We start from the raw sequence: 26,921 nt of genomic DNA, 5'->3' as shown, positions 1-26,921 counted from the left end.
GGCAAGGTAAGGAGAGAGGTGGTAAGCTTAGTCAAGAAGGAAGAAAGAAACACTATAAAGATTTAGGAAGGTAAAATCAAGCAAGACTGTAGAAGACCAAGAAGGGAATTAGGAAGCCCAGGATGAGCCATGAAAAGTTGTTGGTAAATTGGATTAAAGAGAATCTCAAGACATGCTATACAAAAAAGCAAGAGCAAGAAAATGAGTCAGGAGCAGATAGGACCACTTAAGGATAACAGAGGGAACATGTGCTTGGAGGTTGAAGATGTGGGTGAGGACCTGAAAGTGTACTTTGCATAAGTATTTACCAAAGAAAAGGACACTGAGGACAGGAAGGGAAATGTGAATTTGCTTTGGCTTTTTAACATAAAGAGGCAATGTTGGGTCACCTAAAGACCATTAAGGTGGACAAATGCCCAGATTGCTGTTGCTGGACCCTAACCAATTTTTTTTATGCCTCGTCCAGACACGGGTGAGATCCCAGAGTACTGGTGAGTAGCTAATGTTGTTCCATTATTCAAAAAGCGAAATGAGGAAAATCCTGGAAACTATAGACTGGTTAGTGGTAGGGGAGTTGCTGGAGAAGATGCTTAGGGATAGCATTTAAGAGCAATTGCTAAACCATGGCCTGATTAGGGACAACATGGCTTTGTGCAGGCCAGCTCACGTTTTACGAACTGGATTGAGCTTTTCAAATAGTTGTTGAAGGTAGAGCTGTGAATATTGTCTGCATGAATTTTACAGAGGCACTTGACAAGGTCTGTCATGGGAGGCTTAACCAAAAGATTAAGATGCATGGGATACATGATGAATTGGCTTGCCCATAAAAGAAGGTAGTGGTTAATGGGACTTATTCTGGCTGATGATACTCTGCTGGGATCTGTACTGGGACATTTGCTGTTTTTGATATGTATAAACTGGATGAAAGCACAGATGGCTGGGTTGGTGAATTTGCAGATGATAATAAATTAATGATGATGTGGATAGCATAGAAGATTGGCAAAGAACACAGCTGAATATAGATTGGTTACAGATAGAGGTGGAGTAATGGCAGATGATGTTTAACTCAGCCAAATGGGAAGTGCTGTACTTTGGAAAATTAAATGCAAAGAGACAGTGTTGATGCTTAGAGGGATCTTAGGGTTCCTGAAGCGGTTAATAGGGTGAGAAAGAAGATGTATGACATACTTGTCTTTATTAGTTGAGGAAATGAGTTTGAGTTGGAAAGTCATGTTGCATCTTTATGAAACTTCAGTGAGACATCTGAAGTATTGTATTCAATTCTGCTCACCCCATTATAGGAAAGATGTAGGGGCTTTGGTAAGGCTGCAGAAGAACTTTATCAGGGTCCAGCTTGGATCAGAGGGCATGATTGATAAGGGGAGGTTGGACAAAATTGGGTTGCATCCTTTGGAGTGGTGGAGGTTGAGGGGAGCTCTGATAGAGGCTTACAAGTTTATAATTGGCGTAGACAGCCAGTATCCTTTTCCCAGGTTTGAAAGATCTAATACCAGAGGGCATGCATTTAAAATAAGAGTGTGTAAGTTCAAAGGAGATGTAAGGGACAAGGTTTTCACATGGAGAGTTTTGGGTTTTTGCAGTGCGTTTCTTGGTTGGTGGGGGAGGCAAATATGATGGAAACATACAACAGACTCTTGGATAGGCATATGAATGTGCACAAAATGGAAGGACATGGAAATTGTGTAGGTAGGAGTGATTAGTTGGGCATTTGCTTCCTAATTTAATTAGTTCTGCGCTACATTATGGGTTAACTGGCCTGCTTCCTGTCCTGTAATGTTCTATATTGTAAAGAGCAGCTGGTAGGCTAATTAGCAAGTGTATGTTATCCCTTAATGTAGCCACGTGGCAAAAGAATCAAATGAGAGTTGTTGGGCAAGTGAGGGTGAGTAAACCAGGACTACACTGAAATGGGATTTATCTGAGAGCAAGTATGGTCTCAGTGGGGCAGATGGCCACCCCCGTGTCAGAATAACATCGGTAAACTCCTGCCCTGACCCAAAGTCCTTGATTTCCTTCATGGTTAAATATTTCAATCTGTTGAACATATTTAAGGTATAAGCCTCCAGAGCTTGATTATTTTTCAGATCTGGATGTGACTAGCAGGGCCGACATTTATTGCCCACCTCAGTTGCCCTTGAGAAGGTGATGGTGAACTGCAGCCATTAACCACTGTAGAGCTTTGCGTGAAAATATAGAGATATAGAAAACCTACAGCACAATACAAGCCCTTCGGCAAACAAGGCTGTGTGGAACATATCCTTACCTTAGAAATTACCTTGGGATACCCATAGCCGTCTATTTTTCCAAGCTCCATGTACCTATCCAGGAGTCTCTTAAAAGATCGTTTCCGCCTCCACGACCGTCGCCAGCAGCCCATTCCACGCATTCACCACTCTCTGCGTAAAAAAACTTACCCCTGACATCTCCTCTATACCTGTTTCCAAGCACCTTAAAACTGTGCCCTTTCATGCTAACCATTTCAGCCCTGGGAAAAAGCCTCTGACTATCTACATGATCAATGCCTCTCATCATCTTATACACCTCTATCAGGTCACCTCTCATCCTCCGTCACTCCAAGGAGAAAAGGCAGTGTTCACTCAATGTATTCTCATAAGGCATGTTCCCCAATCCAGGCAACATCCTTGTAAATCTCCTCTGCACCCTTTCTATGGTTTCCACATCCTTTCTGGAGTGATGCGACCAGAACTGAGCACAGTACTCCAAGTGGGGTCTGACCAGCGTCCTATATAGTTGCAACATTACCTCTATGCTCCTAAACTCAATCCCACGATTGATGAAGGTCAATGCACCATATGCCTTCTTAACTACAGAGCCAACCTGCGCAGCAGCTTTGAGTGTCCTATGGGCTCAGACCCCAAGATCCCTCTGATCCTCCATACTGCCAAGAGTCTTACCATTAATACTATATTCTGCCATCATATTTTGACCTACCAAAATGAACCACCTAACGCCTATCTGGTTTGAACTCCATCTGCCACTTCTCAGTCCAGTTTTGCATCCTATCAGTGTCCTGCTGTAACCTCTGACAGCCCTACACACTATCTACAATACCCCCAGCATTTGTGTCATCAGCAAATTTACTCACCCATCCCTCCACTTCCTCAACCAGGTCATTTATAAAACTCATGAAGAGTTGGGGTCCCAGAACAAATCCCTGAGGCACACCACTGGTCACCGACCTCCATGCAGAATATGACCCGTCTATAATCACTCTGTCTTCTGTGAGCAAGTCAGTTCTGGATCCACAAAGCAATGTTCCCTTGGATCCCATGCCTCCTTACTTTCTCAATAAGGTGTGCATGGGGTGCCTTATCAAATGCCTTGCTGAAATCTATATACACTACATCTACTGCTGTACTTTCATCAATGTGTTAAGTCACATTGTCAAAAAATTCAATCAAGCTCATAAGGCATGACCTGCCTTTGGCAAAGCCATGCTGACTATTCTTAATCATTTTATCCCTCTCCAAATGTTCATAAATCCTGCCTCTCAGGATCTTCTCCATCCGCTTACCAACCACTGAAGTAAGACTCACTGGTCTATTGTTTCCTGGGCTATCTCTACTCCCTTTCTTGAATAAGGGAACAACATCCACAAACATCGAATCCTCTGGAACCTCTTCCATCCCCATTAATGATGCAAAGATCATCGCCAGAGGCTCAGCTATCTCCTCCCTCCCCTTCCACAGTAGCCTGCGGTACATCTCGTCTGGTCCTGGTGACATATCCAACTTGATGCTTTCCAAAAGCTCCAGAACATCCTCTTCCTTAATATCTACATGCTCAAGCTTTTCGGTCAGCTGTAAGTCATCCCTGTAATCGCCAAGATCCTTTTCCGTAGCGAATACTGATGCAACATGTTCATTAAGTACCTCTGCTATCTCCTCCGGTTCCATTCACACTTTTCCACTGTCACACTTGATTGGTCTTATTCTCTCACTTCTTATCCTTTGCTCTTCACATACTTCTAGAATGCCTTGGGGTTTTCCTTAATCCTGTCCGGCAAGTCCTTCTCATGGCCCCTTCTGGCTCTCCTAATTTCATTCTTAAGCTCCTTCCTGCTAGCCTTATAATCTTCTAGATCTCTATCATACCTAGTTTTTTGAACCTTTTGTAAGCTTTTCTTTTCTTCTTGACTGGATTTACAACAGCCTTTGTACATCACAGTTCCTGTACCCTACCATCCTTTCCCTGTCTCATTGGAACGTAGCTATGCAGAACCCCACGCTATGCAGAACCCCACGCAAATATCCCCTGAACATTTGCCACATTTCTTCCGTACGTTTCCCTGAGAAAATCTGTTTACAATTTATGCTTCCAAGTTCCTGCCTGATAGCCTCATATTTCCCCTTATTCCAATTAAACACTTTCCTAACTTATCTGCCCCTATCCCTCTCCAAAGCTGTGGTAAAGGAGATAGAATTGTGATCGCTATCTCCAAAATGCTCAACAACCCTGTTATTAATTACACCTTTCCAGAATCTGTCTCCCTATCTCTCCTCGATGACCAGTTGCTATTGGGTTGTCTATAAAAAAGACACCCAGTAGGGTTATTGACCCCTTCCTGTTCCTAACTTCCACCCACAGAGACTCCGTAGACAATCCCTCCATGTCTTCCTCCTTTTCTGCAGTCGTGACACTATCTCTGATCACAGTGCCATGCCCCCACCGCTTTTGCCTCCCTCCCTGTCCTTTCTGAAACATCTAAAGCCTGGCACTTGAAGTAACCATTTCTGCCCCTGAGCCATCCAAGTCTCTGTAATGGCCACAACATCAGAGCTCCAAGTACTGATCCACGCTCTGAGCTCTTCCACTTTGTTCCTAATAGTCCTTGGATTAAAATAGACACATCTCAGACCATCACGTTTCTGCTGGGTTTTAGTCATAGGGAGATAGAGCCCTTCAGGCTACTGAGCCTCAACTGACAATCAAGCAACTATTTACACTAATCCGATGTTAATCCCTCTTTTTGTTCAGAATCACAAACTTTATTGAGTTACTGCACAGAATAGATGCTTCTGGCCATTTGAGCTGCACTGTCCAGCAGCCTCTCACTTAACCCTTGTCAAATCAGGGACAATTTACAATGACCAATTAATGTGCCAACTGGTACGTCTTTGGACAGTGGAAAGAAGGAAATTGAAGCACCCAGGAGAAACCCACGCAGTCCCAGAGAGAATATACAAACTCTTTACAGACTGCGGCAGGAATTGAACTTGAGTGGTTGGAAATGTAAAGCGTTGTGTTAACAACTATTCTACCGTGCCACCTCCTGGTGGTGGAGGGGAAGAGACTGTTCCTAAAACAGTGAATGGGTGTCTTCAGGCTCCTGTACCTCCTGCTTAGCAATGAGCAGAGGATATGTTCTGGGTGGCAGGCGTCCTTCATGATGGATGCTGCTTTTGTGAAACACCACCTTTTGAAGATATCCTCAGGTAAGATTGTGCCTGTGATGGAACTTGCTAAGTCTACATCCCTCTGCAGCCTCTTACAATACTATACATTAGAACCTCCATAGCAGGTTGTGATGTAACCAGTCAGAGGGCTCTCTCCCTTCTGTTGAAATATGCAGTAGTCTTTAGTAACATACCAAATCTCAAACTCTTCGTGAAATTTAGCGGCTGGCATGCCTTCTTTAGAATTGCATGGATATGTTGCGCCAAGGATAGATCTTCAGAGATGTTGACACCCAGAACCTGAAACTGCTCACACTTTCTACTGCTGACCCCTTTATGAGGCCTGGTATATGTTCCCTTGAATGCCCCTTCCTGAAGCCCACGATCAATTCCTTGGTCTTTTTCATGTTGAGTGCAAGTTTGTTATTCTCTCACTTTCTCATGAGCTATCGCAGCTTACATCCTAGGGATAATCTTTGGGATGTGGGAGGAAACTGGATCTCTCAGATGAAACCCACGTGGAAACAGGTGCAAATTCAACACAAGCAGCACCGGAGGTCAGAATCGAACCCAGGTCACTGAGGACAAAGGACTCAGTGGCAGAGTGCAGCTGGGAAATAAATGGTGGCGCTTATTGTAACTTCTGCATTTGAAGAGGTGTGTGAAATGTTGGCATTTATGAGTGAACTAAGAAGATCCTAGCAAATTCCAATGTCTCACATCACATATTTTTTTCCTGATAGTAGACCTTCAATCTCACATTTCTAATTTTGCTCCAATCATCAACTGCAGCTGTCACCTTGCACTGATCCTGTGAGTGGGAGTTCCTCTCGTAATAATATCTTGATCTTTGACCCAGGAGCTTAAGTCTTTTTTTGTGTTTTCACAAGCGTTTGTTCAAATTCACAAGGATTTGTTTTTTTTTCTTTCTCTGTTGAAAGATTATAAATCTGTATAAACTCCAGGAGGATTTTCTGGTCACATATTGCAACCAAACTGAAAGTAGTTGTCGAGATTTTAGTTTAAGTGTCAAAGACATAATGTTCTAAACTCTTTTGCCATATGCCTCAGGTAGGGAATTTAGAACTGGATCTGGTGCTGTATTCCCTACCTCAGGCTAAACAAAGGAAGTAAAATAGTGAAGTCAGCAGACTGGTAATTTACTTCAAAATCTAGCGCTTCGTTGGGAAGCAGCAGGATTGGAGATTGTCAGCATGAGATGATACTTATCATGATTTTCTCTCCTTTTGATTTGAAAAACATTTTTAAAAAATATTATTGCTGACTTTTGTAGTTTCTTTTAATAACTGCCTTCATAGAGCTATTTCAGAAGGTATAGATAGCTTGAATGTTTTGGATTGAAGACTAGATCAGAGTGGCAGGCTCCTTGCTCTGAAGAATATTGCTTTGAATTAATGAGTTTTTAACTATAGACTGTCGTTTGTAGTCTTTTATTTCTCTGGTGCCAGCCCCCAAGGTAAAAAAAAACTTTGCAGGCAGTCCCCGGGTTATGAATGAGATCAGTTCCTAAGTCTGTCTTTATTTATTTATTTTAAATATTTTACTTATGATTTTCTACAAACTGCAGCATAGAAGAAAAAAAATCAATAGTATAAATAGAAGGATTGCAATACAGACAAAAATAACAATAATACGTATCTTGACAAATGAGCAAGTCACCCTTTTTAAAAATGAAAAATAGAAAGGAAAGCACCCAACCCACCCACTATCCAGATCCGAGCCAACCATTATATTGTAAGTATAAATATTTGAAAGGACATTTGAGATAAACTTTTATCACCCCAGAGCTATATATTGTATTAAAAAAAGAAATGAATAATAATAATAATAAAAAGCAGCCTGCTACCTAATCAAAGAATCAAAGAAAGCTGGAAATGCAGGATCTGACTATCAAGGGAAGGAAAAAAAAATACCTGTCAATCTAGGTGAGAATTATGAAAATATTCAAGAGAAGGTCCCCACACCTTATGGAACTTTATGTCTGAATTAAAAAGTGAATAATAAATCTTTTCAAGATCTAAACAAGACATAATATCCCTAAGCCATTGAGCATGGGTAGGGGGAACAACATCTCTCCACTTAAGGAGTACTGTGCGTCTAGCTAAAAGAGAGGCAAAAGACAATGTTCACCATTTAGCAGGGATCAAATGCTTGTCAGAGTCTTGAGAAATACCGAAAAGAGCGATCAAAGGATCAGGTTCCAAATGACAATTTAATATGGAAGATAAAGTTAAAAAAACATCTTTCCAAAATTTTTCCAGAGAAGGACAGGCCCAATACATATGAATGAGGGAAGCCTCACCTCCTTTGCATTTGTCACACCAGGGACTAATATCAAGGTAAAACTTCGCCAATTTGGTTTTGGACATATGAGCCCTGTGGACAACTTTAAACTACAAAAGACAATGACGAGCACATAAGGAAGTTGAATTGACTGACTTAAGAATTGAATCCCAAACCTTGTTGGACAAAGAAAAACCTAAGTCAAGCTCCCAAGCAGTTTTAATTTTATCACAAGGGGCTCGTCTGAGAGTCATAAATTTGACATGAATAGTAGAAATCAAACCTTTACCCAAGGGGTTCATTTGAAGAAACAAGTCTACAACATTTTTATCAGGTTGTTCAGGAAAATGTGGTATTAAAGGGCTAATGAAATGTCTAATTTGAAGATATCTAAAAAAAAATGAGTATTCAGTAAATTAAACTTTGTAGACAACTGCTCAAAAGTTGCAAACTGATTGTCTGTAAAAAGATCTTCAAAACGTCTAATACCTCTCCTACACCAGTCTTGGAATGTGGAATCCTACATAGAAGGTTGAAATACATGATTGTATAGAATAGGACTAGAAAGGGAAAAACTATAAAGGCCATGATATTTTCTAAATTGAGCCCATATTCTCAGAGTATGCCTGATTACAGGATTAATAATAAATTTTGGCAAGTGGCAAGGAAGTATAAATCCAAGTAAAGCTGGAATAGATAAGCATTCAATTTCATTGCCACCCATGTTGGACAAATAGACTGATTATAAAAGTAGGACCAAAAGATAATATTGTGAATATTGGCTGCCCAATAATATGAATGAAAACTAGGCAATGCCAAGCCACCTTCTCTTTTAGGCTTTTGAAGATGAGCTTTATTAAGTCTCGACTGTTTACCCTTCCATGGGTATGATGAGATAATAGAATCTAAAGAATCAAAAAAAACTTTAGGAATAAATATAGGTAAAGATTGAAATAAGTATAAAAATTTAGGAAGAATGTACATTTTAATTACATTAATTTGCCCAATTGGAGACATAGAGGTGACCACTGTGCTAGACTCTGTTTTGTAAAATTTAAAGATTATTAAAATTATTAAAGTTTTTTTTGACTAATTCTCAGCAATCCCAACTGTTTGACCTTAAACGTGGCACCCAGCAAGGACGCCCTTTAAGTCCTCTGCTATTTGATCTGGCTATTGAGCTATTGGCAATTGCGTTTTGCAGTTGTACTGAATTGACTGGGATCTGGAGGGGCGGCCTTGAGCATAAAGTCTCTCTATACGTCGATGATTTGTTACTTTTTTTTAATATATCAGACCCGACCACCTCCTTACCTTTGATGTTTTCACTTCTTAATAAAATTAGTCAGTTATCTGGATACAAACTTACTCTACATAAGAGTGAGCTTTTTCCGATAAATTAAGAAGCACAAGCATTAGAATTTCAAAATCTCCCTTTTAAAGTAGTAAACAATTGTATTACTTATCTTGGTATTATAGTAACAAGGAATTATAATCGCCTTTTTGATTAGAACTTTAATAGTCTGTCTTTAAGTCGAATTTGTAGGTAAGTTGGAACAGGTACATACGGTTCTTATTTAGCGTCAGTTAAAATGATTGAACCAACCCTATTCGCAACAAATTCTTCATCACCATCACCTTCACTTGCTGTATATGCAGCTTTTAAATCATTGAAAAGGCTTCGAGCCTTTTCTTGCACTAAAGTAAGGCTAATAGGCATATTTTGCTGATTTTGATTGCCTGACCAAATTATCAATAGCCTTTCCATGTCAATAGTTAAACCACTGCGTTGCTTAGTAATAATTCTAGCTTTCATCGGTGCAGAGCCTTTCACATGCTCAATTATTCTCACTTTATCCTTTAAAATTGTTCTGATCGTTGACCGACTGTAGCCTAACGCTTTTCCAATGACCAATGGCGTTTCACCTCTTTCTGATCGCTTTATTATTTTCACTTTATTTTCATTCGTGATCGTTTTCCTTTTCTTTGAAGCATCACCAGCACTTGCGTCGGATTTACGCTTTGGAGGCATGGTTACAAGGGTAAATAAGAGAAAAATTTAAGCCAAATACAAAGTTACACACTCAACACAGTGTCAATGGCAACGTGATCCAACTTAAAATGGCGGACGGTATTCTCCTTCCTCGAGCTGACGACCTGCTGAAGCTGCGCAATGTTTTCATGAACGTCACACAGTTTTAATATAATAGGCTTTATGGCAGTCCATTCGTAAGTACGAGTTGTCCGTAAGCCGGACATTCTTAACCCGGGAACTTACTGTATTTGTCTTTATACCCACCAGATCCATTGGCATTTGAACATTGGCATCTGAATTGTTTATACGATGCTCTTGTCAGTGCACCTCGGTACTGTCTGAAGTTTGCCAGGGTTGCTTCGACAGGCAAAATACTTATTTCTCAAATACAAGATCAATGCTTCTACCCTTGCCATTCTGTACGTCATGGAACATTTGCGAGCATTGATAAATTTTGAAGTTGGACTGGTAGAAGTTATTCATATTGCATTGATATTCACATTAGTAAGATATAGAGTTAATTTACATTTTTAGTTTTTAAATGCATCCAAAGCTCCCTATCTGTGCTTACCCCAAACTTGCTAGTCTTATTGCAATTTTTGTAAGTAGTGAATTGCAGGATTTTCACTTGACTGGATGAATCTATAAGAATATCAAATCTGTTGTGTTAGTTTTGCAATGATAAATTTGTCCATGATGCTGCTAGTTTGTTTTTGGTTATAAGGGAGGGAGATGGTCTTGAACTAAGCTTCGTGTGTTATTCCAATGTATCACACAGGTCAAAACATGCCGATATTGCCTTTTGGTTTATTGCCTTAATATCATCATAAGTGATTCAATATGTTAAATAAACATATCTGCTAGTGCTCTTTGCTATTTGTTAAAGGTGCTACAGAAGTAGAAATTGTTGCTGTAGAGTTGTACTTAATGGAAGAGAGCCCTGTCTTGCACATTGGACTGCTTTTTCTTGAATGGTGTTGAGTAATACCAGTGAGCTTGCAGTAATCCAATCAGATGTCTCTATGTATATTTCAATTATAGATAATTATATATATGCCAATTATGAATAATTATTCCACTGCATTCCTAGTGAACCCAGTAAGTTTAAAGGGAATGTAGGAAGTAGGGCATCTGCAAGTTGCCTGGGAGCACAAGAACCTAGATCCCAGTGAATTAGAATTGAGGCACTGGCAAGTGGGAAGGTGAGTGCAGGAGCCAAGGTCCGGAAAAGTCTGAAAGGAGCATTGGAACCAGGATCTTGAAAAGTTAAAAGGCAGCATGGCAAATATTACCTGGTGGGCCAGATACAAAGTCGCCGGGATTTCCATGAGTCAGATAGCGTATTGTTGGAATTTTACCATGCTTCTACATGTGAGATTGAACACAACCACACTCAGCACCTTGAACATGATGTCAACTGGTAGGAAGGAATACTTTATTTGCAGCAGTGGTGAGTAGTTGCAACTAACAAAGTAATGTGATCAGAAAAATATAGACTACCTTGATTCAAAATACAGTGGATTCCATTTAATGGGACACATCAGGGCCAGTACATTTTGGCCCAATTAAGCAGGTGTCCCAATTAGCTGAAGTTTCATGGAATTAGTTTAAAAGGTTTAAAACAAAGGCAAGCTCAATAACAAATTTGTACTTGTATGATATACAGAACAAATTAGAACACCACCAATATTACTACAGTACTACAAAACTGTGTATTAGTTCCTTGTACTTATTGATGGAGGAATTCATCCACATCATGTTCTTTTGACGATAAATGAACAAAATCAGTGCAGATACCTAGTTCTGATAATGGACTGCCTTCATACAATGCTGTCGATGATTGCACCCCACCAAATCTTCATTTTAGTTGTAACAGTCAAGTTGATTGTAAATACCTTAATTCTTCATAGTTCAACTAATTGTTGAAGTAGTGAAATCATTTCATTTCTATTCCTGGCTATTTATGGTATCACCAAGCGTGAATTCTTGAAACCACATTGAACCAAACAGTTCTGAATTGTCTTACTGCTTATTTCTCGCCAACTACCAATGACAAAAATTGCTGCTTTTTGAAGACAAACATACGCAACTAACGCTGTTTAAATACTGTTTGCTCAAAGGACGATGAGTGTCTTTTGGTCGTACAAGTGTACATTACAGACGCTAGTTAAAAATCGATCGGCAATAGTTTCGTATCCTAATTAAATGACATTGTGTCTCAAATACACAAAAGGGAATAAGACCATAAGAACCAAGAATAGAATTAGGCCTTTTGGCCATTAAGTCTGCTCAATTTTATCATGGCTGACCCATTTTTGCTCTAAGCCCCAGTCTCCTGCCTTCTCCCCGTATCCCTTCATGCCCTGATTAATCAAGAATCTATCAATCTCTGCCTTAAATATTTCCAGTGACTTGGCTTCCACAGCTGCATCTGGCAACAAATTCCACTTTCTTGATTAGTTTTTATTCTTTAAGAGTTGTCGCAAATATGTGGCTGCCCTGAGTAACCGATGGCCCAATTAACTGGAATCTGCTGTATTGGTACACAGTCATAAATCAATCCATGTAGAAAAAGGACAACCAGTAATTAAAAATTTAAAACAAATTATAGAAGGTGTACAGCCAACTGATCAATCTTACAATAGTTTGGAATATAAATGGGTTTGTTATGGCAATGCAATGATGTACGGAGTGGAAATATTGAGAATACTATTTTCCTGTCTGTTAACCTTTGGCATACTCTTTCCACCTTAGGTGAAGTGAAAGGCCAATAGCAGTGATTTATACAGGAATAATATTAAATCTGTGTTTTTTGATGTTAAAACTGTGCTCTGACGCTCTCGTTTTCATATTTGCTGGTTGTAATAACAGCATCATAAAAATTGTGTAAAAGGATGTGGGTCCAGAGGGTTTAAGTAGAGTTCTGCAATGCAACATTTGTTGGCAAATGTCATGCTTGATTGGCAGATATTAAACTGGGATGTGTGCTGTTTCCTGCATTTTTGAAGCAAGTGCTGCAGAAACGGCGTGGAAAAGCTTAGCCCTGAATCTACACCTGTTAAACTTAATCACTTTAACAAGAGCTTGACATCATTTATATTCCATTTTTTTGTTCCATATATTCAAAATATGTTGAGGATAGGTTAATATTTCATACTATTGCTGCAAAGATGAACAACATTCTATTATTCAAGAATACTAGAAATGTGCAAATTCTTATCTCAAATGTTCAAAATAAGTTAATTATAAAAATACATATGTTATATATCTTGAGATTCCTTTTCTTGCAGATATATACAGAAAAGAAACAAATACAATAGAATTTATACATAAACTATACATAGACAAAGATTGATAAACAACTAATGAGCAAAAGATGCCAAAGTTTGCAGGTAAAAAAAACACCAAGAAACTGAAAGCGTGAGTTGTAAAGATTCCATAAAAGTGAGTCTGTGGATCGTAGAATCAATTGAGAGTAGTGATGATTTAAGTTCTCCAGGCCAGCATGATGGTTGTATGGTAATAGCTGTTCCTGACCCTTGTGGCTTGGGACCCAAGGCTTCTGTACCTCCTACCTGATGGTCATAGCGAGACCACTATAGAAATAGGAATAAAACAAGTGGCTGTTCTGATAAATTTTGAAAGATGTGAATTTTTTTTTCCACTTGACCCATTGTTGCTGGAAATCTGTCACAGGTTTCACACTGTAGTCACACTGAATATGATTGCAGAAGGCCAAGCCATTTGCAAATGTAGGCAAGAAAAGGAAAATATTGTGGGAGAGAAGTGGAGGATGGCATTCAATCTGGAGAACTGTGAAGTGATACACTTCGAAAGAATGAACTTTAAGGCACAGCACAAGGTTAATGGCAGGACTCGTAGCAGTGTAACAAGCAACAGAGGGATCTGCTGGTCCACATCATAGATCCCTCAAGGTTACCATGCAAGTTGTTAGGGTGTATGGTGTGTTGGCCTTCTTTAATCGGGGGTGGGGTGGTGGAGTTTAAGAGCCACAAGGTAATGATGCAGCTTTATGAAACTGGTTAGATCACTGTGTTCATTTCTGGTCACCTCATTATAGGAAGGATGTGGAAGCTTTAAATGAGGGCGAATAGAAGATTTACGAGGATGCTGCCTGTATCAGAGAGCATATCATATGTGGAAAGGTTTTGCGAGCTAGAGCTTTTCTTTTTGTAGCGAAGGTGGATGAGAAGTGACTTGATAGAGATGTATAAGATAATAAGAGGCATGGGTAGAGTGGACAGATCATACCTTTTTCCAAGGGCAGCAATGACTAATATAAGAGGGCATAATTTTAATGTGGTTGGAGGAATGTGTAGGGGAGGGGAATCAGAGGTAGGTTTTTTTTACAGAGAGGATGTGCATGGAATGCACTGCTAAGGGTGGTGATAGAGGTAGGTACGTTAGAGGCATTTAAAAGACTCTCAGATGGGCATATGGATGAAAGAAAAGATGAACGGCTATGTGGGGGGAACAGTTAGACTACTCTTGGAATGAGTGAACAGGTCTGTGGACCAAAGGGCCTGTACTGCAATTTGTTCTATAAGGCAACTCTGTATTTCACTGAATTTGCCTCCAAAGTGGAAGAAAATATCCTTGGCCCTTTGGATGGTTTCTAGCTTTAATATCAATTTATTTTCACGTAAATTAATTGAGCAAATCAAATGTAGATCATGAGGTGAATAGATACACTCCTAAGAATTTAAACTGGTGAAGGCATGGAGAAACACCATACCAAGTATTCGCAATTTGAATACAAGAAGGACAAGAAACAATCTAGAAATTATTCACAATCTATATCATGCAATACTTACATTCTCTCATCCACTTCTACCTTCATTTCTTCTGTATGTACTTTATTTTTTCCAAGCCATGGTTGCAATTTTAAACTCAAAATTTGCTTGATTTTGGCCTTTCGATTATCTTTTATGCTCCCTTTACCACTGACTGCGCCTGAACTAGAGTTTGCTGTCCTTCTGATACTGTTGTATGTACTCCCCAACACAGAGGCAGCCTATTATTAATTCTAATTATTCATTAATTATGTTTTCCTGTCCTTAAGTTTCCTGTGCTGAAACTCATTTTATTGTTTTAGAACAGTTCGACTCTTCTCATTCATCCATCCACCACTTCAAAAAAACACTGCTGCTGTTATACTACCCTTCACTCTCCTTCATCACCCTTGCCTTTGTGACTGATTCCTTGGGATCTTGCATTTAAATATGTGATCAGGAAACTTGAAGCAAATTGCCCTGGCCTCTGAGAATTATTTTACTTTGACCATGTGTAGTTGCAGTGTCTCTTACATCTAGTACATCAATTTTGTACTTTGTAGACCTGATTCATGCTTATAAGTATGGGTTTACATTCAATTAAGTATATCTAACGTTATTGAGGAATTGGTTCTTAATTTTTATCAAATTTTAACTTGCATTTTTTTTCTGATTAGTTTCATGATAATTAAAATAACCTCACTTTGACTGACCTGGTCTTTTAAATTTTTTTCTCATTACCACACAAGTTTATTCGGGATTAACCTCAATCAGATTTTAGGAATGTGTAGCTTTATCTCCCTGTGGAGTTATTATTTGAAAAATGGGGATCTAATTTATTTTAGAGATAGTATAGGCTATATTTGTTTTTGAGATGGTGTGTGCTGTAATAAAAAGGATTTCACAATGATGGCAGTACAGTAATAATGTCTAAGAAATACAGTTGAATTTTAAAAGATGGTTTGTTTTCCTCTGCAGTGGGAAAGTTCTCCTTTGCAAAACTTATTTGTTGAAAAAGTGGGAAAATTCTTCTTAAAAGCATCATATTCTGAAAGTAATAAAATTGTTTTTATTTTTTGAGATAGTACATTGTTTTTATTGAAACACTTATGTTAAATTGAACAATTTATTATCAAAATGTTTTATATTAATATAATAGTATTGCAGTTTTTTAAGTGGAATTTCTAATACGCTGTATTATATATAATATCACACATAGTTTTGGACACACATCATACAGCTAGTGTTTTGGCTGCAAAACAATATCTATCTGCCTCAAACAGTTGTAAGTATAAGATTGCAGTTTCAGAGGCATTATTTAATTATGGTAAAATAATGTGATCTTGAGAAGATTGGCGTTGTCACTAGTTCTCAAAGAACTACAACAGCTGTACAATGAAGTTGTGAAATGGGAACAAAAACAACTGCATAATCTCTGGCAAAGAAAACACACATATACACACACAATCTACAGTTCTGTGGAGGCCACCAAGAATTCTCTGGTGATTGACATTCTTTCTGGCTTTTTCTATGTGCGCTGTTGAAACCAGTGGAATCATACAGACTTAGCTGTTTCAATACCAGCTTCCCAAGTAACGGGCTATTTTTTTAAAAAGAGGTCTAACTCAAACCAGATGTTACGCCTAGCCCTATAGTTTGCTTCTGCCAAACTTATCATAAGAGGTCATAGTTCTGAGCTGTAGGTTAAGGAAAGATTCTTCCATAAACTGTAATTCGTAGAGGATTTAACCTTTGTGGAAAGAATAATATGTGTCTGTAAAATGTACGTTTATTTTAATAACTTCCTAGTATATAGTATCTTTTTAAAGAGATATTTAGTAAGATGGTAGGATAGATTGCTTTATATTAAACAAGATAAAGTAGATGGATGAAGCACATAATTATTATAAATCATTCAAACTAGAACTAAATGTGTGGCCTGTGAATTTGTCAGAAAGCTCCCTTTGGCATACATTCTTGCACAAGACACCATTGATAGCTAATCACTATTAAAAATCCATCTGGTAGAGTGAAGTTCGAAATCCTTTGACACCTGGCAAGCAATGTTAAATGTGATAGATGCAGTGCAAATAATCCTTTCAAAGGGTATCATGCCCGTGAAATATCCTATTGAAGTGAGGCCTTATCTGTTGTGTGTATATAGAGGTGGCTTTGCATGTTAACCGTAAACAAAGGCCGATCTGCTGCTGTCTGAATGAGCAGAGCAGGATGGTTATGAATGTGCGTTCCTAGGGTAAGATTGGAGTCATTTAAAAGGAGGCTCCCAAAAGATGGAGTGGAGAGGGAAGGTCAGAGCATTAAGGTTAGGGAAGTAATTGAGACTTTGTGACTGGTCCGGGAATTGACTGGATGGGCTCATGATAAACAGCTATTGGGGATGCATCTCTACTGGGGTGCTTAGTTATGATCAAGTCGAGTGATCATAGACCTGGGGTGGAGGGGAATGTGGATGGTAACAGACCACGTCATCCACACTCTCAATCATACATCAATGAAAATTACAAAGCAGTGTACAGATTTCCGCATAATTGGATACCACTGATCATGTTGTGTGCCTCTGTTCCCTAATGCAGCAGGAAAATTGATTTCACTATCAGTTGTTTGCCTTAAGAAATATAGTTGTGTAACACCCTTAAATGTTGCTCTCCATAATAGAATTTTGAAGCATTGCCCTTTGTTTGTTATTCCCAGGAGGATGGGGAATGTGATGTTGACCTTACTTTGGTCAGTGAAGCAAGGGTCATGGCCATGATCAAACCTGCAGTTGCACTGTGGGAGGAGGAAAGATAAATTAGCTTACTCCTTGCTCCTTAGAGATCACTACAAATTTCAGCATCTGTGGCTTTATTTATGGATATATTAGAGATGCATATAGAGTACAACAAATCTAAATCTACGTAATGTTAACTCAATGTTGAATGTATGAATTTTCCTTGTCTTTGTGTACATAGTAAATGCAGGCAGTTTATTGTATGCTTTGTAATTCAGAGGTGAGTTACTTACGAAAGAATAGTGAATACTTTACAACTTTCTGGATTTAACACCTTGGTGATTGCCTAGAATTACAATCTTACCAGCCTATAAATAAGAGTTTCTCATTTAATAATTTTGTAAAAAATACGGGATTAATATCTTTTTCTGAAGTTGCTAATGCTAAAAACACCCACCTTATTGCACTGTTAAAGGAGAAAGAATTGCCTTCTATCAGCTTTTGATGATAGCACTTGATAGTCCTATTGCTTTTAGATGTGAACAAAGATACAAGTTAGTTTCCTTAGTTTTGTGATATGGTTTGGGGCATATTATTCTTTAAAATAGTTCTGGAAATATTATAGGAGAAATAATCAATTATTACAGGAATTAAAGCTGAAGATGCTGGGAACGCTTGGCTTGGAGATAAAACAGTATTAATTAATTAAAATGAAATTAAACTGCTGGAGGAACTCAGTGATTCAAGCAGCATCTGTGGAGTCAAAAGAATGTCTGATGTTTTAGGTCAAGATGTTAACCTGTACTTCCTTCCACAGATCTTGCCTGACCTATGGAGTTCCCCCAGCAATTCCTTTGCTTTAGATCCCAGTCTTTTGTGTTTGCATTGACACTGTTAACATTTTGAATGAATATATTTCATTACAACCAGAAGATCTATGGGGTTAAACAGTTTTTGATACAAGTTCTAAAGCGGAGGGTGCAGGAACATAAGAGCCAAATGTGTATATGTTGGTGCTGAGGGCAGATATGATTGAAAGGACAAAATGACCGTCTGAGGCCATGATTTTACTTAATTTTACCAGCATTTGGAGTACTTTACATTTGTAGATCTACTCAGTGTCTGGTGTGCATTTTTAAGACATGAGTAAAATCCGCCTTTTAGGCAAAAAATTCTGAAAGAATATCTGTTTTCTGTATAATTAACATTTTAAATTCATGTATTGCTACAGTTTTGTTCAGTCATTAATTACAGAAACCAAGTCAGGTTTTTTCATGCTTGGTTAAGAAGAAGGAATCAGATTTGTTATCACTGACACTACTGTTCGTCGTGAAATCTATTGCTTTGTAGCAGCGGTATGTCGCAATATGTAAAATTGCTATAAATTACAGTAAGACATTTATTAAAAAATAACTAGAGCTAAAAGAGAGCAAAATAATGTGGTAGTGTTCATGTAACGTTCAGAAATCTGATGGTGGTGCGGAAGAAGCTGTTCGTCAAATGTTGAGTGAGCATCTTCAGTCTCCTATTCCACATCGTAGATAGTGATACTGAGCAGATGGGAGTAAAGCTTACTAAGAAGGCATGGTTCAAGGAATTCAGAACAACTTGCCCACCGGAGTTAAAAAATAAAAAGGTAAAGATGGGAAATAGAGATTTTTTGACATTTATTTGGATTTTTAAATTTGAAGACTGTCAAGTGGAAAGGAATGTTGAGGGGAGTTTTGACATCCTGGGAAAGTACAAATTAGTGTAAGGAGTAATTGTGGTAATTTCTGACTTCAACAAATAGAGCTAGATGGAAGAGTAACCATTTGATTGGATAATATACTTGGCAGTTTGAATGAATGAAGGAAAGGTCCAAATAACAATTATAGAAATGTTGATAAAATAGAGAGGTACAAGTTAGGTTGTGACACATAACAAGGGGCCAGAGGCAAGATGTGAAACAAGTATTGTCTATCAGAAAATAGCTTGACAGGCTTTGCGTTTCTCTGAATCACAGAAGTTTCTCATTTAATTGCTGAGTCTCAAAAGAGGTCCCTGTCAAACACCTTCTGTGTTTGCACTACCAAAAGAAATGTGTTTTGCAAACCTGCATCTAGTTATTTCTGCAGAAGTTCTTACTTACAGCAAGACCTGATTGACATTTTTTGATGGCAGCTTTTCATGAAAAGCTGTTAACTTGTAGAATCTGGTTTTGGAGCAGAGACAGACTGACTTTGTTCTGTTGCTGGGATCTGTCCAACCTAAACAGGACCCTGCACCTGAATTTAATACAGCTACACAGTGTAGCCGGGCAGCATTTTTTTGCATGGCTAGTTCTGATGTGTTTCCAAATGTACTGCAGAAGAAAGTTATGCTCTGAATCTCCTCTTTGGTTGGATTGCTTTAATTGCTTTTTTTGTGTTTTGTCTTCCTCTTGCCATTTTGAATTAGAAAAACACGTTAGTTGTCAGTCTTTGCTGAAGAGTTTGTTTTTCTCCTTTTGATGACAGCTATAGAACCCAGGTGCAAATTTTTTTCAGCTGTATCATGAAACTGAACCAGTCAAAAACATAGTATGTAATTAATGCTTCATGGTGAGTATAAAATAACATCTTTGGTTTTAAATTTTAGAGATTATATTACCAGCAGGCTGGGTAATATTTAGCTCTTTATGATCCTGGATTGTTCTATTAGACTCTTCCCAAGATTACATATGCTAAACTGCACAACTGATGTCGAATGGTATCTAGATATCTACTTTTGACTGTGTTCGGTTCATTCAATATACTTGATCGCATTGAATCAGAACTGGAATTATTATCACTCTCATCTGACATGTTTTTGCAGCAGCAGTACAGTGCAAAGACACAAAACCTACAATTACATAATAAATAAATAATCAGTGCAAAAAAAAAAGGAAAAATGAGGTAGTGTACATGGTTTCATGGATCATTCAGAATTTTGATGGTGAGGAGGAAGAACCTGTCCCTGAATCATTAAGTCTAGGTCTTTAATCATTGATTGTGCTTCAGATGTGGTTGTATTTACACCTTGTTGTAAATTTCATCAATTATATATTATTCTGAGGAAGTACCTTCGAGAACAGATCCTTTCAACTCTGTTTTAAATCCACAACCTTAATCCTGTCTCTTTAAACAGAGAGGGACTGATCATTGATGGTTTAGTTCCATGTTAGTGCTAAATTTCCTGGCAATGCTACCCTTCTGGCATGACTGTGCACATGCTATGATAATCCGAGTCAGCTGTGCAGAATCCTACTTCTGGTGCTTCTCATCTTGTTCCCTTATCAAATAGCAAAACAAAATTCCAGTTTACTAAATTACCACCCACTGTTCCATGATGTGAAAATGACCTTTGCAATCACGCAATAATGTTTTAATTGATTAGACACTTTGTTTTTCTCCTGAAAATATAATAAATGTTTTAAAACTAGCTGCTGGGAAAATGCATGTTTCCCACTTGGAGTTAAAACATGCATGGATTACTGTTGACTGTATGTTCTGAACACTAATTCTTTCATGTCTGAAGATCTTACTATTTTATGCAATTTAATCCATAGAACATTTTACAATTTATTAATCAGTTTCTTGATCAAGCTGCATTTTTTCTCCCATTGATGTTATTGACTTATGTTAAATGCCATACCTGACAATTAAAGGTTTTCCAAATCAGGCACTAGTTAATTGTATATTTAATAATTGTGTTTGAATCAATTATCCTAATTAATGTGGGTTCTCTTGTGAATACTTGAAACTTGAGAAATCAAAGCTGCAATTCCCTATAATTGAAACTTTCTGTCTTTAACAATAGGAAATAGGATATTTGCCACTTAAATGATGTTTTCTTCCTATGCTTTTGCTTGGTCAGTAATTTAAAATCAGAAAATGTGTACTGTCATTACTGATATTTGATCTTTACCCCAAAATTCCCTGCAGATGTAACCTCAAAATATAGGATCAAAGATTGTAGATAATGAAAGTAATTTCTGAATGGGAGAAATGGAACAATTCCCAAGCCACTTTATCAGCAAGCACATTTTTAGCTCTCTTGTGAACTTCAACATGTTTAATTTGAAGATGGTAGGAATGGTGCAGCTTTGAATCAACACTACGCTGACTGCAAAACCAATACTTATTTCTTCAGGTATGAAGATGAAAACTGTATGTAATACGCTGAATATTGTCTTGGCAATGCCTTATATAATCTCGGCAAGTCTGCCTAGATTTTTTACTCCAACCCCTTGGCAGGAAGGACAAATATACTGTTTGCCTTCCGAGTCTTGTACTGTATTGTCATTGCTTAGTTGAAACTCTTGTCTGCCAACATCTACCTATTGTGTTGCATTTTAGTTGTCATCAAATCCTTGCACTCATAACCTCCATGCTCATTAAAATTCTCAGTTTTACAAAACTCTACAAGTTCTCCCACATCTTTTTCTCTTTAGCCTCTGTCAGCCTCTCAATCCTTGTGATCTACACACTACTCTACTTTCAACCACAAATGGGTTGTAATCGATTTTAACTTTCAGATGTTTACACCCCAAATTCTGGAATTCTCTCCATTCCATTTCACCATCCATATATTTCTTATTAAGAACTTTTTAAAATCTAGTGCTTGAACTATTTTCTTGACTCCTTCACGTGGACTCATTCTTCTTTATATGGCTCGGTGTGATTTTTTTTTCTGTTTGACAATACCTGTTAAGTTCTTTAGGAACATTTCACCATGTTAAAAGATGTAAATATATCATACTTTTTGTTTAAATTACAAGATAAGCTTGACTATATACCTTTTTATAATGCTAAATATATGCTAATTATTATGTATTTTTGCACATTTCATTCCATATCTGTACTTTAATCTCTAAACTTATTTTATACTATTTTTTATTCTTTATAATTGTTAAATATTGTTGTTTTTTGTTGCATGTCATGTCACCACACCACGGCACACTAAATTCCTAATATGTGTAAATATATATGGTGAATAAAGTTTCAATTTCTATAAGAAGTTTGTACATTCTCCCCAGGAATTTCCTCCAACTGCCCCCGGTTTTTTCCTGCATTCCAAAGATCTACAGGTTAGGGGCATGCTGTGTTGGCACTGGAAGCATGGTGACGCTTGCAGGCTCCCCTCAGTATATTCTCCATTTGTATTGGTCGTTGACGTAAATAAGTCGTTTCATTGTATGTTTCAATATACATGTGACAAATAAAGCTAATCTTTCTTTCTTCAAAAGATTGCTTGTGCAGATGAATTAAACAAAATGTGATTTTCATACAGAGAACGTAAAGACAAGCTTTGATGGAGACTATATTAAAAGTTTATTGCAAAGGAAGGTGTGGGAGGCAAGGCATAAGAATTAAGTCAATTGCTAAAAGACATCAGCACAGCAGAAATTACACCCTGGGTTATCAGCTAGAATCTGCAATGAAGTAATCGATTCAATCACTTTCAAAAGTTGAAATGCGATATTTCCTTGAAAGGGAAAAGTATGAGACCTACGGAGCAGGAGTGTAGAATGAAAAAAGAAAAGCCATTTCAGGTAAAATGCCCTGAATGGCCTTTGCTATTGTATTATTCTGAGTCTGAACTATTGTACTATGGTCAAGAATAAAAGCTCCATTCTGTCCATACTTTCACAGTGCACAAACCTGCATGTCTTTTGCCACAGGTTAAGCCAAATTAAATTAATTAATATTTCTATATTTACAAAATGTGTTCAAATCGAATTTTTACAGATAATTAACAAACATACTTTTTAAGAGCTTTCTCATGGTACCATTTGTAATGCACCTGTAAACCACTGAGAAAACACAACACTTGTTTTACATGTGAGTAATTTGCAAATTTTTGCAAATCAAATTTCCCTTTTAAAATAACATTAAGATTATTCACTGCTTTTCATTGTTTATGCAAATAAGTTTCAATACATTAATTTAGAAAGTTGTTTGCTTGTCTAATTACCAATATCTACATCATTATCATCATCATCATCATCAGGTGCCATGCCCAGTTTGATCTTTGACTGCCATGGCTCATATACTCCTGTTTTGGGTCAAGTGGATCAATTCATTGGTATTCATTTCCAGTTCTCTGGCTGCTGTCTCCATCATCATTTGTCTTTGTCTTCCTCTTGCTTTCTTCCCTTCAATCTCTCCCATAATCACCATGCATTCGAACTCCTCTTTTCTAATCACATGTCCAATGAAGTTACGCTGCCTTTTCATGATCTCATACATTATTTCTCTTTTTGTGTTTGCTGTGTTCATGACATCCTCGTTAGATATTCGTTTCATCCATGATATTCTTTGCATCCTCCTCAAAAACCACATCTCTGCTGCTTCAATTCGTTTCCTCGTGTTACTAGGTATTGTCCAACATTCTGAGCCACATAACTGGATAAACGTAACATTTCAGTACTCTGAACCGGGTTGTCATGTCTAGTTTAGTATTGGTTAGTATACTCTTCATTCTCGTAAAGGTGTCTTTTGCCATCCCTATTCTTCTTTTGATGTCCAAGTCACACCGGCCATCTGATGTCACCCAGCTTCCTGAGTAGCAAAAGTTCTGTATTTGTTTTATGTCTTTCCCGTTTATTTTCAGCCGGCAGATAGGATTCTCCTTCTTTTCGGATATCACCATACATTCTGTCTTTTTGCAATTGATAGATAAACCCATTTTTGCACTTTCTTCAACAACTATATCAATTAAGTTTTGTAGTTCTTCCTCCGTACTTGCAATTAACACAGTGTCATCTGCATATCTGAAATTATCGATGTTTTCACCGCTAACTTTGATTCCCAAGATGTTTCTTATTTTTTGTAATATTGTTTCACTGTACACATTAAATAAATCAGGGGAGAAAACACACCCTTGTCTAACACCTCCCTTGATTTTTGTAAACTGACTCACTTCTCCATCTATTCTTACAGTGGCAGTTTGTTCCCAGAACAGATTTCTGATTAGGTGGAGGTCTTTCGAATCTAGATCTAGAGTTTTCTGTAATATTTCAAATAGCTTATTGTGCTTCACTTTATCAAGTGCTTTTGTGTAGTCGATAAAACAAACAAACAAATCTTTTTGCACTTGACTAGCTCGTTCTGATAGTATCCTTAACATCAATATTGCGTTTCTTGTACCTTTGTCTTTCACAAAACCACATTGTCCTTTACCTATTTCAGCTTGTATCTTACTTTCAGCTCTTGTCATCAGAATTCTTAGAAGTATTTTGGTGATATGACTCATTAAACTTATGGTCTTATTTAATTCACATTCTATTGCTCCAGGTTTCTTAGAAAGAGTGATAAATGCTGATTTTTTTTTTCATCTCTTCTGGTATTATTCCAGTCTCATAAATGTCACTGATTAAATCAGCAAGTTTTTCAATTCCATGATCTTCAAGGGCAATAATTTGTTCTATTACTAATTCATCAGGACCTGCTGCCTTTCCTTTCTTCATCTTATTTATTGCATTACGAACTTCAGATTTGAAAACTTGGACCTTCAATGTTTTTCTTAATTTCTGGTTTGTCGCCTCGATTGTCTTCAAACAATTCCTGAATATACTCAGTCCATCTGTTCATAATCTCATCTTTTTCCATGATAATGGTACCGTCCACACAATATCTACATAACTTGTTAAAAGTACGACATTTCACTTTTTGCTTTGTATAAATTGTCTAGCTAACAATGAAAATGTACTAAACATTGTGAAATCTTTGCAGTTACACAAATTAAACTTGTCACAAAATGAAACCTAGATATTTCAAGCACAAAAATGTTACTCTAGAAACTTTGAAGTCTCATGTCCACATTAATTAGAGTTCGTAAATTTGATGCACTGGTTCTTTTCTCTCGTAATCCAATTTCTTTCCCTTTATAGTTCTGCTTTGTCATTGAATTCACCCATTCTAAAATACACTTTCTCTTTACTCCTCACATTGCTAAATTCAGAATTCTTCAGTGTGATTTATACAAGCTGTGAGGTTGCTTGTCATCTTCCCTCATTTTTACATTATAATGTTATCAGGTCACAGTTCTAGAAAATTCTAAACTTTAACTAGCCTTAACTTCTGATGTATTTTCAAGAGAAAAGTCTAGACCATTATTATAGAATATTTTAGTATATCTTTGGATACCTGATCAATGAAAGCATTCTTAAGTTGGATAAAACAGTGGTTATGTTTGTAATTTTGAGGAGGTACCTTCTGCTCATTTATTTTGTGGATCTGGGCATCTTCAGCAGACAGGCATTTATGCCCATCTCTGTTGTCCTGGATAAAGTAAAGATGAGCCTTGAATTACTGCAGTCCATCTGATTAAAGTCTTCACACAGCACTATTCAGGAAACCAAGCAATACTGAAGGACCAGTATCCTTCCAACGTTTCTATGGTATACAACCATTGTGAGGACAGCACATTTTGTAGACATCGTCCACTGGTGATGGAGTGAATGGCTGTTTAACATGATGGATGAGGTGCCAATCACATAGGCTGAGTTGATGTTATTAATTTCCTACAGAATATTTGGAGTTGCACTAGCTGGGGCTGTGGAGAATATTCCATTATGTTCCTGACTTGGTAAGCTGTGTCATTTAGGAGGTTGCCTAGTCCTCGAGTTGCTCTTGTATTCAGTGAATTTAAGTGGTTAGTCAAGTTGCATTTCTTTTCAATGGTGACCAGTAGGTGGATGACTCAATAATGGTAATGTTATTGAGTATCAAGGATAGACTTTCTTGTCAGAGATGGCCATTTGATGACACTGATGTGGCACAAATATTACATGCTACTTACTACTCTATACCTGAATGTCCTCTAGTCTTTCTACAAGCAGGTGTAGGATGCTACGTTGACTGAGAAACTGAAAAAGGAGTGTGATGTTGCACAGCTATCAGTGCACAAACCCTGTTTTAGCCTTATGGTGGAAGAAAAGTAATTGTTGTAGCAGTTGGAAATGGTTGGTTCTAAAGCACACTGTTTTGAGAAATACCTGCAGTTATATCCAAGGGCAGGAATGATTGCTTCCAACATCTGCAGCCATCTTCATTTGTGTGAAATAAGACTTGATCCTTTAAAGTGTTTTTCCTCTTCATGCTTATTGACGTTGGTGTCAAGAGCAGTTACTCTCACCAGACTAAATAGAAGTCAGTATTTAATACATTTGAAAATTAAGACTGTGATGAGGTCTAAAGCCACGTAGTCCTGGTGAGACTTAAAGTGAGCAATGGTGAGCAAGATTTTGAAGAGTAAGTGCCACTTGATAATATTTGACAATGTTTCCATCATTTGGGTGATGATTGAAATATAATTGATGAAGGATCTCGACCTGAAATATCAACTGTTTATTCATTTCCATAGAAACTGACTGACCTGCTGAGTTCCTCCAGCATTTTGTACGTGTTGGCCAAAATTCTCTAGCTTGGATTTTTTTCTGCCTCTTGTGAACACATATCTTGGCAATTATACATATTGTCGTGTGGACACCAATGTTGTAATCGTACTGAAACATCTTTGCTTGAGGTACAACTACTTTGGTGTGCAGATCTTTAGTTCTACAGCTGGATGGAGGTCTGGTGCTGTGACCTTTTCTATATCTAGTGCTCTCAGTC

The 26,921-nt window shown here is 37.7% G+C and overlaps 1 protein-coding gene across 3 annotated transcripts in view; it reads left to right on the top strand.

The window, feature by feature from the left end:
• srbd1 (S1 RNA binding domain 1) overlaps nucleotides 1-26,921 on the top strand; it is a 319,766-nt gene that overhangs the window by 173,503 nt on the left and 119,342 nt on the right. The window lies entirely within an intron of this gene.

Source organism: Mobula hypostoma, chromosome 8 (genome assembly GCF_963921235.1).
Source record: "Mobula hypostoma chromosome 8, sMobHyp1.1, whole genome shotgun sequence".
NCBI classification, from domain to species: Eukaryota; Metazoa; Chordata; class Chondrichthyes; order Myliobatiformes; family Myliobatidae; genus Mobula; species Mobula hypostoma.
The sequence above is the reverse complement of the archived record's forward strand: the minus strand, read 5'-3'. Positions and strand labels throughout refer to the sequence as shown.